The 17,817-nt window shown below is 38.9% G+C and overlaps 1 long non-coding RNA gene across 1 annotated transcript in view; it reads left to right on the forward strand.

Moving 5' to 3' along the window:
• Nucleotides 1-3,586: 3,586 nt before the first annotated feature.
• The window catches only part of LOC122806502, a 41,540-nt gene continuing 27,309 nt past the window's right edge, over nt 3,587-17,817 (forward strand). The window contains exon 1 of the long non-coding RNA XR_006365515.1: nt 3,587-3,980. This is a non-coding gene — a long non-coding RNA (uncharacterized LOC122806502). The remainder of the gene's footprint in view (nt 3,981-17,817) is intronic.

Raw genomic sequence — 17,817 nt, forward strand, 5'->3', positions numbered from 1 at the left:
GCACCCCGGGATCACTTCTATGGCTCTGTTCGACAGTGGCACAGGAAAATAACTTTCTTGGGTGACATAAGCCAGGGAACCTTGTTGGCTAGGCTTACTTAGGCCCTTGGGCCGATAGCCTAGTACCTATCTATGAACCTATGAACCTATGAAAATTAATTCCATTAATTGCAAGCATACTAAACAATCATTGTGTGTTAACTCTGTGTCATCAAAAATAGTTTCTTCCAATAATTTCATACCCTCTGTATGTGGGATACTGGAAAATAAGTCGACAACATCTATAGTTAAGAATGACATTTCTTCTTTATTAAACATGTTTTGCTTTAGCTCTCTCAAGAAAATCCCCAAAATATCTTAGAATATTTTTTTCTTTTTAACCACATGCTTTTTAACTTCATATCTACATATTTTGCCAGTGGAAATGTTTCTGAACCTTTGGCAGAAACAATTGGCCTTAAAGGTGGATCCGAGCCATTCTTATGAACTTTGGGACTCCATATATGGAAGGTATCCTAGATTTCTCAACTTTTAAATAGTTAAGAGTATTCTGCTCTATTAAGCCCTCCAAAACAAGTCATCTAAAACCATGTCAATTCTTCTATATGCTGTATTAATTTTGTTTTTAGACACACTGGTATATCTACTTGTGTCCATCAAAATATTATTATTTTACTTTCGTATATGAGTGTGTCCAGTAAAATGGTATCCCCTCCCTTGTCTGGTTTCATTAGCCTTATATTTTTGCTGTTTCTGAGATCAGATAAAACACATTTCTCTCCAGGGTTCAGATTTGTTTTATGTTTAACCTTAGAATAACCTTTTCTGATCTCCCTCTCAACAACCTGTTCAAAATTCTTAATTTGTGGGTGTGGGGGGCACTAAATGTACTCTTTTTCTTTAGCTTTGTCTTTGTTTCACGATGCTGCTGGTTGGCATCGTCCTGTGGGAAATATAAGCTTAAATTAATTTTCCTCGTAAACATTTTAATATCTAGTAAGGTTTTTGTTACATCCCCTTTCTTAAAAGGTATAAACTTCAATCCTTTCGCTAAAAGGCTAAAATGTTCATTCTGAAGCTCTATGTCACTAAAATTATATATACTATAACCATGTTTTACAAACCTAAACTCGTTATTTTCATCCTGTTTCCTTTTTTTTTTTTCAAAAAATTGTCATCTTTTTAAAAATGTGTTACATTTTATGTCATAAATCTTTTTAGGTATATTGTATAGAATATTTCAACTGAAGATTTTATCCATTTCTTAGTTGTGAAGGTATTTATATGTTTTGTGTTCAAATGCTTGATATAAGAAGAAAAGCCACTAGAGGGAGCTCAAATACAAGACTAAAGCATTATTTCATAAGCATTTTTGTAGTTAATAGAACATTTTATACTTATTTTATTCATCTCTTAAACCAGTTTCATAAGTTTTGACAAAAATGTTTATGATATTTTATTTAGACCACTTTTACTTACATATTTATATATTTACAGATATTTTATAATGCAATGAATGCTTTTCATTTTAGAATGTCTTTGTATTATGTCTTTTTAAATGCTTAAGTGTTCATTTAACTTAATTGGTAATTTAGATGTAAATAAATGGTATATAAGGGTCCCTGATAGAAGTAGTCCACATCTGATGAAGGTTGTAACGAAAATGTACTGTTCAAAGAGAGTGTTTATGTTTTATATTTTTTATCTGGCTGAATAAAGTTGTAATTTGGTTTATCAGTGGCTATGTTTCCTGGGTGCCTTGGATTACTTAGCTTCAAGAACTCACCGAAGACTTATTTAATTGACTAAGCAAGTGATTAGCCTTTCTCTGCCTGCTTTTATTGCTTTTGGCAACTTATAGTCTCATGTGTTAGCTTAAGTGTTCTAGTGGTGAATAGGCTATGTTTAACTTTCTCTGGGGATGTTAACAATCTGGAGTGGTGAATAGGCTATGTTTAAGTTTCTCTGGGGATGTTAACTACATTTGTGGGATTGTGAAAAGGAACTGGCCCATCTTATTAACAGATCCAGAAATTAGTAGGGTTATAGAACCTGTCCCCAAGTTCAGTTTCAAAAATAGCAGGAATTTGAAGCAACGTTTGTGCTATAAACACAACAGAACATATGAACAGTTTACTTCAGAACGCAAGGGCACATATGATTGTAGGACTTGTAAAGCTTGTTGTAATATCTGGTCTACTTGTATGGTTATGCACCCGCTGTCTTCTAAGCCCATAGAGTCTTCTTTTTATGCAGACTGTTGCACCAAGAATATAGTATATATGGCTCAGTGCAACTTGTGTAGTAGTTTTTATATAGGTAAGATTAATCGTATGCTAAAGGAGAGAGTAATGGAGCATCTGAATGACATAAGTAACAACAAGTTGACTAATGCACTGGCCAAACATGTATCTGAGTGTGGTATGGATCATAATTTTAAGTTTTTGGTTTTACAGAAGATTAATGAGAGCCAAAGAGAGGGAGATTTATGTAATAAGACAGAGTATATTGAGCCAAGATGGATTGTTGGTTTTAAAGCATATGTTCCACCTGGCCTGAATAGTGCTGTCTCTTTAAAACCTCTTTTGAAGAAAAGAGGTTTGCCTCATTAGTCAATGTCTGTTTTTATTGTTTGCTGCTAGTATTTAAACTTTTAGAACATATGTTTTATTAAGGTCGGAAGAAAAGGGCAACCTCGAAAGTGCTTACCTACCATTTGTGATTTGTATATTAAAGTGTTTTTACTCTCAAGCCGCAACATGTTTTTATTTTATATTATAGTTCTTTTGGGTTTGTTTGGTTCTACCACTTTCTTTTTGTTCATATTGGTTTGCTTTTGTTTGGTGGAACCATGGTTGAGAGTTGCAATCTGGACTTGGATTCTGCCCTGACTAAGGGAGTGACTATGCATCTGCAAGAAGGAGAGAAGAGATCAGTTACTGACAAGTCCGTAAGTTCATTCAAATCTACTGCCATTCCTCTCATTATCATATATTTTAGTGAAGAAGATATTGCAACCATTAATGCTGATCTGAATGAGATGTCTACCAATAAAATTACACCAAGGGACTTAGACGATAAATTATATAAGCACAAACGTTTATTGCGGCAACGGTACCATTTTGAAGCTGCTATCTTTCACAAAATAGTACCAAGAGGACTACAGCTGCTAAATATGCCATCTTATGGTGATAGCTTCCGGAGCTCTTGAAAAGATGGCAGGTTTTGAATTTGCAATTGAGCATGGACTATATATGCTTCTAATTAATGATTTTTTCCATTCAGAAGAAGAGTGCCTAGCAAGGGAAATCAATGATCTAATGTTCCATCTCACTGGCTCTTTTAAAGGTGAAGTATACAATCAGCTCATGGATGATTTGTTGCTCAATATTTCCTTGTATGAAAGGAAACTTGAAAAAGAGAAAATAAAGAAACTTCGGAGAGACTTTACCGATTTTCATGATGGCAATGTCTTTTCCTGGCCCAGAACTGCTCGACCAATTGGGTTGTCAGGCAGCTCCTCAGGGGCGGAGCAACAGACTGAAATGAGTAACTCTGTCAATGGAGGCAACGGATACACCAATATGCGGCGTTCCTTTAGAAACGCTGCTCCTAGCAATGATATTGTTGAACTAAACTACAATGCAAGCTGCAATTCTGACATAACAACTTCAGCGGCGGAGCAGCAGACTGAAGTGAGTAATTCTGTCAGTGGAGGCAACGGACATACCAGTACGCAGCATTCCTTTAGAAACGCTGCTCCTAGTAATGATACTGTTGAATTAAATTACAATACAAGCCGCAATTCTGACAGAACACTTTCAGTGACCATATTATTGAGTAAACAGGATGCAAATAATGACTTTTCTGCTGTATTGAACTCCAAGGGACAGCATTTAATTTGTGAGCCGTTAGAACTGGTAAAATGTAAACAGCGGCTTGATGTATTTTCTGACAATCATACTGGACTCATGGTTAATGTAAGTACTGAAAATGCTGCTAGTGATATAGATATTGTTGATAAAGCTGTTATGAGTGGTAACTCTTCTGTTGATAATGATTTCAGTGCTACTTGTTTATTAGATATGCCTATTGGGAATAACAGTATTGCAAATGTAGAAATTGATTCCCCTGTAACAGACTGTGATATAGGCAGTAGTTTGACTGCAATAAATAATGAGCTTGTAGTTAGACCTAAAGGTCTAATAAGGAGTAATAGCAGTAGTGGTATTTGCACAACAACTGAACAAGGTCTAAAAAGTGATGCCAATCGGCTGTTTTTTTGGAGAAAGCTCTTCCTATAAGGCAAGACAAATGGATGGGGAGGTCTCGAAGCTGTATAAGAAGGGGAAGATTACAATCCAACTCCTCGGCTCACATCAAGGGTCCGATCACATACAATCAGAAGTGAATAATTTAGTTTTTAATCTGTCTTCTGTAGAATTACCAAGGAACAAATTACTGTTTTAAATAAGGGTCTATCATTTATTCCTGCTAGCTAGTTAAATCTAGTAGATACGATTCTGGAATTAAACATGTTTGCTAGAAATATTATGCTTAAGACACGTGGCTTTAAGAAGCCAAGCTGTTATGTACCAAATAATTCTCCTGCAATGGAGGCATTTATTAAGATGTGTGAAGATGATCTAAGGAAATCATTTAATGAAAAATCAAGAGCTGGTTTCTATAATCTAACAGCTAAGGAAAGTGAAGCACTAAGTATATTGACTAGGGCTGAGCATTTGGTTATTAGGCCAGCTGACAAAGGTAGTGGGATAGTCATTTTTGATACTAAGGATTGTTTTAGTAAAATGTGTGAGATGCTCTATGACAGTACTGTCTATGTTATACTGCAGAAATATCAGGTTAATGGCATTATGGATAAACTGAATTTATATGTATATGATCTATTAATGACTGATTAAATTGATTATTCTTTATATACATATTTTTCTGTTCAACATCCCACCATACTGGTTATATATGGCCTGCCTAAAGTTCGCAAAGATCCATTGAACACCCCTCTCCATCCTATTGTACTTGGAAGGGGGTGGCTCACAGAGCCCATGTCCATATATTTGGAAAAACAATTTAGAAGCATTTTAGATACTGTAGATAATGTGCCAAGGGATAGTAAGCAATTTCTGGAACAACCTTATGTATGGGCTAGTTCTAGGGGTGATATTGAGATCCAAAATGTGTTTTTGTTACTCTGGACGTGAGCTCCTTGTTTACTGTCATCCCTAATGATGAGGGAATTGAAAATGTGAGACGGATTATAGCAAAAGAAAGTAGGTTTTCTACGACTAAGGTCAATATGATTTGTGCCCTCCTAGACTTGATTTTAGAGAATAACATTTTTCTTTTTGAGCATGAATACTTTCTACAGACAGTAGGAGTTGCCATGGGCACAGCGTGTGCAAACACATACGCTAATATTGTGCTTGTCAGTTGGGAAAAAGAGTTAGTCTTCTGCAGTGAAATGTTTAAACAATATGCCACTTTTTATAAACGTTTTGTGGATGACATCTTTTTTATTTGGCATGGCAATGAGGTAGAGCTTGAGAGTTTTGTGCAGTTCTTAGGGAATACCACTTCCTGCTTGTCATTTTCTCTACATTATTATCAAGTAAAGACTGATTTCTTAGACATAAGTGTGAGCAAGAATATGCTTGGTAATATATCAACTCGGTTATATAGAAAACCTTGCAGGAGAAATAATTCTTCATCGCTCGAGTATGCACCCCAGGCATATTACCAAAAACGTTGTAAAGAATCAGGTACTTCGATGTATGAGATTGCACACTGATGTGGAAAGTCTACAAGAGGCACTTTATGGATTGGGTACAGATCTTATGAATAGGGGCTATAAAACCAAGGAAATAGATAAAGCAATAAAGGAAGTGAGCACATTAGATAGCAATTAAACAAAACCCTTATTATCTGATGGGTCCTCTATGATCATACAGAATGATGGAGGAGTAGGCACTGGAGTGGTGAATAGGTTATGTTTAACTTTCACTGGGGATGTTGACAAAATTTGTGAGATTGTGAAAAGGAACTGGCCCATCTTATTAATAGATCCAGAAATTAGTAGGGTTATAGAACCTGTCCCCAATTTCAGTTTCAGGAATAGCAGGAATTTGAAGCAACATTTTTGCTATAAACACAACAAAACATATGAACAGTTTACTTCACAACGCAAGGGCACATATGCTTGTAGGGCTTGTAAAGCTTGTTGTAATACCTGGTCTACTTGTATGATTATGCACCCACTGTCTTCTAAGCCCATAGAGTTTTCTTTTTATGCAGACTGTTGCACCAAGAATATAGTATATATGGCTAAGTGCAACTTGTGTAGTAGTTTTTATATAGGTAAGACTAATCGTATGCTAAAGGAGAGAAGTAATGGAGCATCTGAATGACATAAGTAACAACAAGTTGACTAATGCACTGGCCAAACATGTATCTGAGTGTGGTATGGATCATAATTTTAAGTTTTTGGTTTTACAGAAGATTAATGAGAGCCAAAGAGAGGGAGATTTATGTAATAAGACAGAGTATATTGAGCCAAGATGGATTGTTGGTTTTAAAGCATATGTTCCACCTGGCCTGAATAGTGCTGTCTCTTTAAAACCTCTTTTGAAGAAAAGAGGTTTGCCTCATTAGTCAATGTCTGTTTTTATTGTTTGCTGCTAGTATTTAAACTTTTAGAACATATGTTTTATTAAGGTCTGAAGAAGATGGCAACCTCAAAAGTGCTTACCTACCATTTGTGATTTGTAGGTGTTTTTACTCTCAAGCCACAGCACCTTTTTTATTTTATACTTTGGAAGATAGACAGAAGGTGTACCTGATACACTATTGTGTTCAAGACATTTTGTTAGCGTCCAGTCCAATATATTTTGAATGATAGTTTAGTTGACTGTCCTTATTAGTTCAATAATAATTTGAGTGAGACCTACAGCTAAACAATCTACAGTTAGATTTCACTATATAACCTTTGTTGCCATTATGTACTTCAGTCAGTAGAACCTAACAACTGCAGTTTTATTGAAACACAGTAATGTTTCTAGTAGCAGATTGTATTGCTTTATCAATGTTAAATATAGGAGCACCACAATATTTATAAATTTGAGGGAATCCATGTGAACCAGTAGCAGCAGTGCTTTCCCTTCCTAGGATAAACAGAAGGGGGTTTATATGAAACTTGATAAAGGTACAGGCAGTCCCCGGGTTAAGGAGGAGATCTGTTTTTAGTCTGTCCTTAAGTCAAATTTGTATGTAAGTTGAAACACATATATATGGGTCTTATTGAATGGCACTTAGTTAAATGTTTGCCTCAGTCTAGTATTTGTTTTACTTTTCTTTGCATAGAAAACACGTTAAAAACACTTCCAAACAAAAAAAAAATCTTATTAAACACAATACTGTATACTGTAGCTAGTGAGGCCGGGCGTGGACTGGGCTGCTCAAAATAAAAAATAGAAAGAAAATAAAAAAAAATTTAAAAAATTATTTCAAACACAAGATGACTTAGTCCCAACAACTACTACAGTCGTCCTACCTGTCGGTCCGGCGTCCCCATACAACTTTAAAGTGCACCGATAGGTGCACAATTACGCCTAGGAGACCGGGTAAGTGCGACTGCAGCAGCAGCAGTCAGGACAGCGCAGGACTGCAAGGCAGCAGTCAGGACAGTCTCTGGCTTTTGGGATCTCACGGGGTCAGAGTATTTTCTGCCTTGGGTTCGATAGCTCTTGTCTTCTAGTAAGTGTAAGTGTATGTGCTTTTACTTGGATTTATTCAGTTTAGTGTGGATTGTTTGTGTTTGGTGCTTATGTTTACTGGATGTTGGTTGTGTATGGTGCTTATGCTTTACTATGCTTCCTTACTTCCTATGAGCTATGCCTCCTTACTTCCTATTAACAAAGCTGGTTTGAGGCATCTTGTTATTAAATGCAGTGTTTATGAGGACTTTTTCAGACATACACACAGTTCTTACTGCACCATTATATACTATTTCTGATACAAGAATCTGATTTATCCACCGTACGAATAACCCAGTATTCAGAAGTTTGTACAGCCCGTATAAACTGATACCAGAAATGCTTCTCTTTCTGGAGTGCTGTGACATTGTTATACATCAAGTTTGCAGAATATGGTATCAGCCACAAACATGGCTACTCCACCAGCTCTTTTGATGCAAGAGCTCCTCGCTAAAAAGGTATAAATTGAAATGGTAAATTATTCATCTCCAAGGTCACATTACAGTGGGGAAAGGGTAAATTTCTGGTCCCCCTGTGTCTTAGCAATGTTCAAAAAGTTAATTTTCAAACTCTTTAGCTGATATTTCAAGTGCTAGAACTTTTGATGGTTTGAGCCATTGAATTAAACCTGAATTAAACCTAAATATATATAGATATATATTTGTACATATATATATATATATATATATATATATATATATATATATATATACACACACACACACACACACACACACACACACACACACACACACACACACACACACACACACACACACAAACCATATAAATATAAATGTAATATATGTGCTCACTGGCATGTCTCCAGACTAGACAATTACACATCTCATTGTAAAGTAAGCCTTGCTGTAGAATACAATGTAGAGATGTCAGGCATAATGTATGGGTGTTTCAGGGTTCAACTCAGGAATACGTAATATGTGGTGAGTGTTAACTGACTGATCTTTAGTTTATATGTTGTAATTAGATGTAGGATAGCTGACTACCATTCCTTTTACAATGATTGCTGTTGCTTGTAGATACAATGAATTGTGTTTTGATTGGTTAGTTTATATTGCCTGAGTTTCCCTATGTGTGTGTGTTCGGGAGGTTACCTACATTCGTTTGACTTACCCAATTTTGATTTATGCTTTTCTGAAAAATATAAAAAAAGATAGAAAATGCAGCTCAGTCAAGTCGCCCCTCCATCCCGGGGGGGGGGGGGGGTTCTTTGCCTCCATATCCCTAAATTATATGAACTAACTCCATCATTGCAGCACAGTGGAGAAAAGGACACTCCCTCCCCCCAAAGTGCAGTAGGAGCTCACACAATCCACCTCATTACAGTTAAGTGAACAGTGACATCCATCTGTGTTCTAAATGGATTAGTGTTGCAGTAGCCTAAACTATAAGGTGATATCCTGCAAAGGATTAAATGATGGACTAGTGGAAAAGTGACAAATGTCCTAAGATTAAAGGACAAAAGATCATTCTTAATTTTCCTATAATAGTTGCATAAAATTATTATGTTGTCTATGAGTCTATGAAGCACTTTAATATTATATAAAACAGCAGAAACAACACATTTTCCAAGAGTGAGCTTTTGATGTGTAGTCCTTTGGTTTTGGGTAAGGTTTGTCCTGTAAAATTTCAGATTTCCATAAAAGTGTCCCTATGAGCATTTGAAAAGGTGGCATCTCGAGTCTTACTCAATTATCTATCTACTTCTTTACATCAAATATATACAATTTTTTTTCTACACATAAAATTAACTGGTTAAAAACAATTACTTCATTATGCAATATCAACTCAAATTACTTATACGAGGCACCATATTGTAACTTACAAAGGTGTAGTCTGATGTTTAAATGGCCAGCTCCAGTTACTAAAAAAAATGCAATGGAATAAAAAACAGAGGTATCATAATGTGGATACACTTGAGTGTTACAATCCGAATGTGTGAAATGTAAGTAGTTAGTACATTGCAATCTACCTTTTTGTTTACCCTAAAAAATAACAATTTTAGCAAGTTTGGGGAGCTGTGCGGGTAAAGAAGTTTCTCCTTATCCCCAAGGTTATGCTGTGTGAGAATTAGAATATTTAGATATGCTGGGATATGTGATATGGATTTTTTTTTTTTGCAATTCTGTTAAAGTTGGCATCCTTATAGTTTTCATGATTCCTGATATAAAGATGAACCACAGGTCTAATGTAAAATGCAACACCAGAAAAGACTTGAATATGTCTCAAAGCTGCAACAAAAATGCACGTTAGCTACCACAGATACTGTAGTTAGTATATACTACTTTTAATGGGCCTCATTAATTTAATTAAACATTTGAAAATTTTGACTGTGTTTGTTGCTGCTGTCATCTGAGAAAAAAATCTTATAGAAAAGCCAGTATGCATTCAACTATCTCCAATTCTTCTTGGATTGACATCCCCTCCTTGTATTGCCATATTTTTTTTTCCTGGCATTGTACTATCGAGAATCATCCAAGTTTGTGCATGTTTATTCTGTTACAGCACCTACTTTCTTGACACCATCTGTTCTGACATCTTTTTGACATTGGTCTCTGACTATCTAGTGCCATCAGATCCATGGGCACTAATGTACTCAGTTTCCCCACTGTGGCTCTGGCATCAGTATTGCCAGCACTGGCACCTGCTCACTCCCAGTCTCATCAATAGATGACATCTTACATGCCTTTAGGCCAGTTAGCGAACTGTGCATGTGCAGCCTTCACTATGGTAGACGCAGCAGCATACCTCTTAACTTTCCTGATTTTTGTAGACTGACCAAATTTTTGCTTCACATTTTTGGTCTGTTCTTTAAAAAAATTGTGGTTTTCTGGCAAATCACTGAGGACCTAAATCACTAAATAATGACAGACAGTTGAGTTTCAGACTTCATATCCTTCAGAAAATATATAGAAATGCAAAGCATGTTATTCTAACAACTTTATAAGTTTATACTCCACTGAAAATGGACATGTATCCAGTTGGACTATCCTGGTTAACAAATGTAAAATAAATAAAATAAATAATTACGGGCAATATTTAAAATCTGTCCCTGTTTTTGGGCTTTTCCCCCATAATTATTTTTGGCTTTGTCCAGATTTCTTGTACTAAGAGTTTGAGAGGTATACCCACCAGTCTTTACTGTTCTCCCAGCCCAGAACCTTCCAAGATTCTGTATTTCTCCCCCATTAAAAGGATTCTGAATTCTTCATACAGAGCCACAAGAAAATAAGCCCAAAGAATCTTTAGCTAAAACTAAATATTTGAATCCAGGTTTGCCCCCCATGGAGGACTTTGGTAATGATGGTAGGTCAAGTTCCCCCTCTCCTTCCAGATTTCCTGCAAATGATGCATGAGAGTGGTACTGCTTCTTTGACCTCATGTCTTTTCCTTAACAGACATTCCAACAAATTTGCCACATTATCCACAATCTTCCTAGGTGATCCACCCTTGACAGGAATAATTCTTAATTCCACAAAGAAAGCATGAGGAAAACCTGAACAGCATTCCCTGTCTCGAACAAAGCAAACCAGATTTTCTGCTCTCTAATGGAATGTGTGGTTTAGGCAGCAATTCCCAGCCACACATTACTGTATCTGCAGTTGCCCTTTTATCTGGCTCTCACCCCCACAGCCCTGTTGTCCATTCCCTTGACAATCAATCTAGAGTTGTGGACAGCCTTGGAAAGTGTATTTGTTGCATCCAACACCTTATCTTTATGGGAATTAATTGTATGACCCACATAAAGATTTATAGCTGATGAAATATAGTGTATGGCAGAAGAGTTGGTAGATGGTGCAGTGAAGGACAAAATTTAGATTATCACTTCCTCTAGTTCTGCGGTGGTGCAGCGGTTGCGTTGTTGCCTCACAGCAAGAGGTTCTCCCATTCGATTCTCGGCTGGAGTGCAGGGAGTGCCTTCTGTGTGGAGTCTGCATGTCCTCCCCACGGTTGGGTGGGCATTCGAAAGGCATGCGTAAATGGGTGCGCCTTCATTGAAGGTTGGACATCGAGCTGGCACCTCGGCGTTCGTGAAAATCTACTGTCAATCATTAGCAGACCAGAGTTCCGCTGTGGCGACCCCTAACCGGGAGAGCCGAAAGACAACAACAACATTATTGCTTCCTCTAACCTTGGCATTCTCATGGTCAGTGTGACTTACAATCTAGTGGAAGAGGCTACTACATTTGGCAGCATCCAGCACTACTATACATAGGCATTCCTGGCTGAAGTTTGTGTAATACCAGGCTGACTGTCTTGGATACTCTGTTTGATGCAACCTTCTTAATCAGAGGAAGAGTCTGAGCAACTTAAGAACATGAAGGAGGAATGACAGACTCTCAATAGTGTGCTGTAAAATTTCATTCTACATGGCATACCTTTGCTTGGATGCAAAGTGTTCATCGCCAGATGTGGTTTTAACATAGTCCACTGCAAGGGCAACAAGATGAGGGAGATTTGCAGCAAACCCTTGAATATGGTTTCCATCAAGGTAGAAGACCCAGATGTAAGATCTCCAGTGCTCACAAGGCAAGATAAATCAGAAACAGGGCAGATTGCAGCAGTCCAGATGCACTGTATGACTCTTCAACTCTGGAGACAATCAGGAGGTGCTTCTTGCTACACCTGCAGGCATGGAGAAACATCTCAAAGGGAAAGTGGATAAGTTATATAATATCCAGAGGTTACAAAATGCCTTTTGCTTCCTCTTTTTCAGTTTTTATTACTACTCTTGCCACATGGCCCATCTCATTAAAATCAAGTAAAAAAAGAAGTGTTAAAGCTCATCAGCAAAAATGCCTTCCAAGAGGTTCCTTTAGACCAGAAAAACTTATGATTCCAAGTCATTGTAGTGCCAAAAATAGTAAAAATCCCAGACCTATTCTAGACACCAGTGGTCTAAATGTCTTTACCTGCAAAGAAACCTTTCAGAATATCACTGTGAAGTTCATCCTTCCTTGCATGTCAGATGGAGACTGAATATGAGCTTTGGACCTCCAAGATGCCTACATCCACATCAGTACAGTCAAGGAGAGTGCTATACTTTCAGGTGAGAGCCATTCATTACTAATTCTGGGCTGATCCCTTGGATCTCTGCACATCCTCCAGCACTCAGCAACTAAAGCAAACAGTTGCAGCCCATCAAATAATACAAGCATCAAAGTTTTCCCTTATATGTTGAATGGCTGCTTGCTGCACCATTTCAAGATGATCTGGTTCAGGAAGGAGATAACATGCTCAAACTGTTCTCTTTCCTTGGTGTGACAGCCTCAAGACGGCTCAGATTTACATAGTTCAAGCATTCACCTTCAGAGGCTGCATGTCTGAACAGCATTCTATACCCTTGACAAGGGGATGGTTCAATGTACTTCCACACATCTGGTTTGGTTTGGTAATTTACAACAGAGACCTGTTTTAGGGCAGTTCTACTATTTTAAACAGAAATGCATGCTCAGATCATGGCAGCTCACAGATTTCTGCACTAAAACTATTGCATTAAATACAGGAGTCCCAAACATATATATTCAAGTAGGATGTGAATTTAGAATGTGTTTTTGCTGGGGGGGGGGGGCAATCCTCATATACCCTCCACACACCCCCCCCTTTACGTATAGATTCTCACTATCAGGTCCCTCCAACTCAGAGAAAAAGGGGAACATTCTTAAAACAAGAAAAACAATGTTTGCCATATCTCTGCTACATATAGATCTTGGAGAATTGCCTCATAGGTTCATAGGTTCATAGGTAGGTATTAGGCTATTGGCCATAGGGCCTATACAAGCCTAGCCAAAAATATACCCTGGCTTTCGCCACCCAAGAAAATTATTTTCCTGTGCCCCTGTCAAGCAGAACCACAGAAGTGATCCTCAGGGTGAATTTCCTATTACCCATCCAATCATCAAGATTTTTCTTGAAGAGTGCTAATGAGGAGCTCGGTTTGACATAGATAGGTAGTCTGTTCCAGAGTATAGGAAGTCTATGGGACAGGAATCTATCCTGCCAGCATGTTCTGTTTATTGTGGTGACAAGGTTTAGGTCCCTAGAGCGTGTAGCTCGGAGGGATTGGGATTTCTTTAAGTGGAGCATGTCCAACAGCTCTGGGTTTGACATGGCTTTGTATGTTAGGCAGAGATCGCCTCTGAGTAGGCGATATGCAACGGAGTAAAGCTGGAGTTTTTTGAGACGGTCTGCGTAAGGCATCTGTTTGAGGCCAGTAATCTTCTTTGTGAGGTATTTTTGTGGCCTTTCCAGTTGTTGTAGATGTCTTGTGAGGTACATACCAAAAGGGGCGTTGTACTCTATAATGGGTCTAATGAGTGATGAGTAGAGGGAACAATGACCTCTTTTTTTCTGGATGAGAAACCTTTTGTGATGAGGTGTGCCACGTAGAAGGATTTCCTGACCACTTTGGCAATGTGATTATCAAAGGAGAGACTACTGTCCACCTGTGTCCCAAGGTCTCTTATCACACTTTCGGTGTTAAGTAGACTACCGCATATGTGGTAGTTCATGGGTACAGAATTTTTACCAAAGGGGATGACAATGCACTTTTTGGCATTGAGTTTGAGACCATGTCTTTGACACCAGGCATCTGACTCAGTGAGGCCCTTTTGTAGGATGTCCACATCATTAGGAGTTTCAATTATGGCTCCTAGTTTGCAGTCATCTGCAAATTTAGTTAGCCAAAGACCTTCTGTGTTAGCCTGTACTTCAGAGAAGTAGATACCAAACAGGAGAGGACCCAGGACTGAACCCTGTGGTACTCCACTTGTCACTGGTCTGAAGTCTGATTTGGAGTCTGCTACTTTCACAGTGTGGGTTCTTTCAGTAAGCCAGTTGGCAACCCATCTTGTGACATAGGGATTTATACCTAGTTTAGTGAGTTTATCTATAATTCCAGAGTGGGGGATGGTGTTGAATGCCTTGGCGAGATCTAGATAGGCTGTGTGAACCACCTTACCCTCATCCATGGCCTTAGTGACTACTTCAAAGAAGTCTATCAGGTTTAGGAGACATGATCTGCCTTTTACAAACCCAAACTGTGTGGGGTCCAGGGTTTGGAGATCTCCAATGTCTGTGTTTATGAGTTCCATGATGATACGTTCCATGGCGTTGCAGACAAGGCTCGTCAGGCTAATGGGGCGGTAGTTCCTGGGGTCTGTTGTGGCCCCCCTCCCCTTTGTGGAGTGGGATAACTGTCATGGTGCGCTATTCAATGGGCACAAAGCCTGAGGTGAGGCTATGATTGAACATGGTACTTAGGTGGGGTGCCAGTTCATTCTGTAGTTCATGTAGAAGGCAGCCTGGGATGTTGTCAGGTCCCATGGATGCTGTGTTCTTGGCTTTGGAGAGTGAAGTTTTTACCTATGCAGCTGTGATTACAGGAACCTTGCATTCTTCCGGTATAAAGATGGGCCCTTTAGGGGTGAGAGGGGGATGGGCCCTTTAGGGGTGAGAAAGGGGTAAAGTTAGCACTGAACCTATCTGCCTGGATGTTGGCAATATCAGTTGGTTCTGTATATTTAGTGTCATTGTGCTGTAACTCAGAGCAGATCTGAGTGTTGCCATTGAGATTTTTAACATAGCTATAGAATGCTTTGTGGTTGTCTTTGGAATCAGTGGCAATTTTGTTTTCATAACTAGCTTTGGAGGATTTTATGAGAGATCTCAGCTTCTTACTGAGGCTGACCAGGGAGTTCCTCCAATCATGGGATTTTACTCTTTTATGCAACAGTTTCTTTCTTCTGTTGTAGAGTTTGTTTATGGCAGAAGACCACCAGAATGGCTTCCTTTTTTGGAGGATAGCATCTTGGTTCTGTTAGGGATAGCATGATCCATGCACTTGCATAAGTGCTTATAAAGTGCATTTGTGTAGGATTCAGCAGTCGTACCTCTATTGTCCATCTGCATGGGTGTCATGAAGTTTGACACTTCTGTCTTAAGAAGCGTGAAGTTGGCTTTGGAGAAATTTTTTACGGTTGTTTTCCTAATGGGGGTGGGAGCGGGATGTGGATGTCTAGGGTGATTAGCTTGTGGTCGGATCTGACCAACGAGGAACTGACCTGTGGTGTGGAACACCGGTCACCCGTGTTGGTGATGACCAGGTCTAGGATATTGCTGCCTCTGGTGGGGGTGTGGATAAGTTGATCCAAAGCGTTGGACTTGATGATTTCCAGAAAACATTGAGCAAAGAAGTTGGTACATAAGTAGTTTTCCCAGTTAATGGTAGGGTAGTTGAAATCACCCATTATTAGAGTGTTGGGTTGTACCTTAATATTTTCCAGTGTATCAAGAAAAGAGGAGTGGGAATCCTGGGGAATGGTGGGGGGTCTGTAGCAAGCTATAATCTGGATTGCGGTTTTGCCCAGAGTTAGTTGAACTTGGATAATCTCGGATGCATTATGCTGAGCAACTAGCTTGGAGGTGTGGATATCCTTAATGAATATGGACACGCCTCCACCTTTAGTGTTTTGGTCCGGGTGAATGGGGAAAGTCCACTTGCATCTTTCAGGGAGGGGAGTGCACATGCAGTTATGGTTATTCCTGATGGCGACTGGAGAGGACTGCCCACAGTGCCTTATGGCAGAAGATGAGGTTTCTTGCTGAGAAGCCTATCCAATATGGTCCACCTATTGCAGCATCTTCTGTCGGTGGCCTTGCCATATGTGTGCAAGAAGCGGTAGGGTAACATAAAAAAAAATTTGAATCAGCCTAACAGCTGCCTATATGATGTCCCTTTCAGCAACCCCCTCCCCCCCATGATGTGGAATGAATGATCTCAGTTGGCTGAAAGAGGGTATAGATGACCAGCAGGTAGTGGGAGCAGAGAGAGGAAAGATACAACAAAAAAAAAACTGGGTAAACCTAATAAGGCTCTGTTCCTCATAGCCATCTTAGCCGCTTCAGTTGTGATGATTCCTCATTCCAGATTCCATTTGACATTCATTCAGTAGACAAAAAGGTCTCAACATTCAAGCTCTTTTTATCATCCAGTATGGCTTTCAAATTCCTGCCCATCCCTCCTGGCCTGGTGCTCTGATCAAGCCAACTTTCAGATAGGGAAACCATCCCATCTACAGACTGTTCAGGCTACAACTATGGTTGTGGCTGCCCTAGGGTGAGGCATTAAAAACTGCAGACAGTCCAGGATACCTGAACACTTCAAGAGTTTCATTTGTATATTTATGTTCTGGAAATGAAGGGAGTTATTCTGTTTATCCTGTTTTTTCCTCTTCATACTTTTGGGAAACATGGCTGTGGTTGACAACATCAGCAAGCAGGGAGTTGCATTACAACTCACCATAAGCCATTTAGGCTATTAGCTCTAAACTATCCCTGATTTTCAGGGACATCCCTGATTTTGACTCAAAGTTTAGCTTAGATCATCTTAATCTCTCTTAAACTTGGTGTCTTTTGAAGAAAAATGGATGAATTACACTTTGACAATAATTAGAGTTGCAGGCTTCTTTTACTTCAGAAAATGTATGTTAATATACTTCCTTATAGCAATAACCCACGCCTGGGTGTGGGTAATGCTGGTGTTACTCACGGTTGGTGTGGTCTGGTCACAAAGGCAAAGCCTGAGTGGCCAAACAAAGCCAGCCGTGGGTAAATCCAGCATTACCCACACCCAGAATTGGGTTATTGCTATTATACAATGACATTATTTAAGAAAAAAAAGAATTACTTTTCTTAAATAATGGCATTGTATAATGCCTCCTTGCTGCCCTTCCTCAGCTGTCTGGTATTCTGTGGCAGTTCTGATGTACTGCGCATGCATATACTTACGCAGTAGATCAAAGCTGTGGGCAAAAGCAATGGAGAAAGCAAGATCTCCATTGCTTTTTACAACCTGTCTTGCTATGTTAAACGAGTTTAACATAGCGAGACGGCTTTAAAAAAAGCAATGGAGCATCTCCGTTGCTTTTTTTAAAGCTGTCTCGCTAGGTTAAACCCATTTAACATAGCGAGACAGTTTTGAAAAAAGCAACAGAGAAAGCAAGATCTCTGTTGCTTTTTAAAGTGT

The sequence above is a fragment of the Protopterus annectens genome, chromosome 7.part0, assembly GCF_019279795.1.
Source record: "Protopterus annectens isolate FY-2018-M chromosome 7.part0, PAN1.0, whole genome shotgun sequence".
NCBI lineage: Eukaryota > Metazoa > Chordata > Ceratodontiformes > Protopteridae > Protopterus > Protopterus annectens.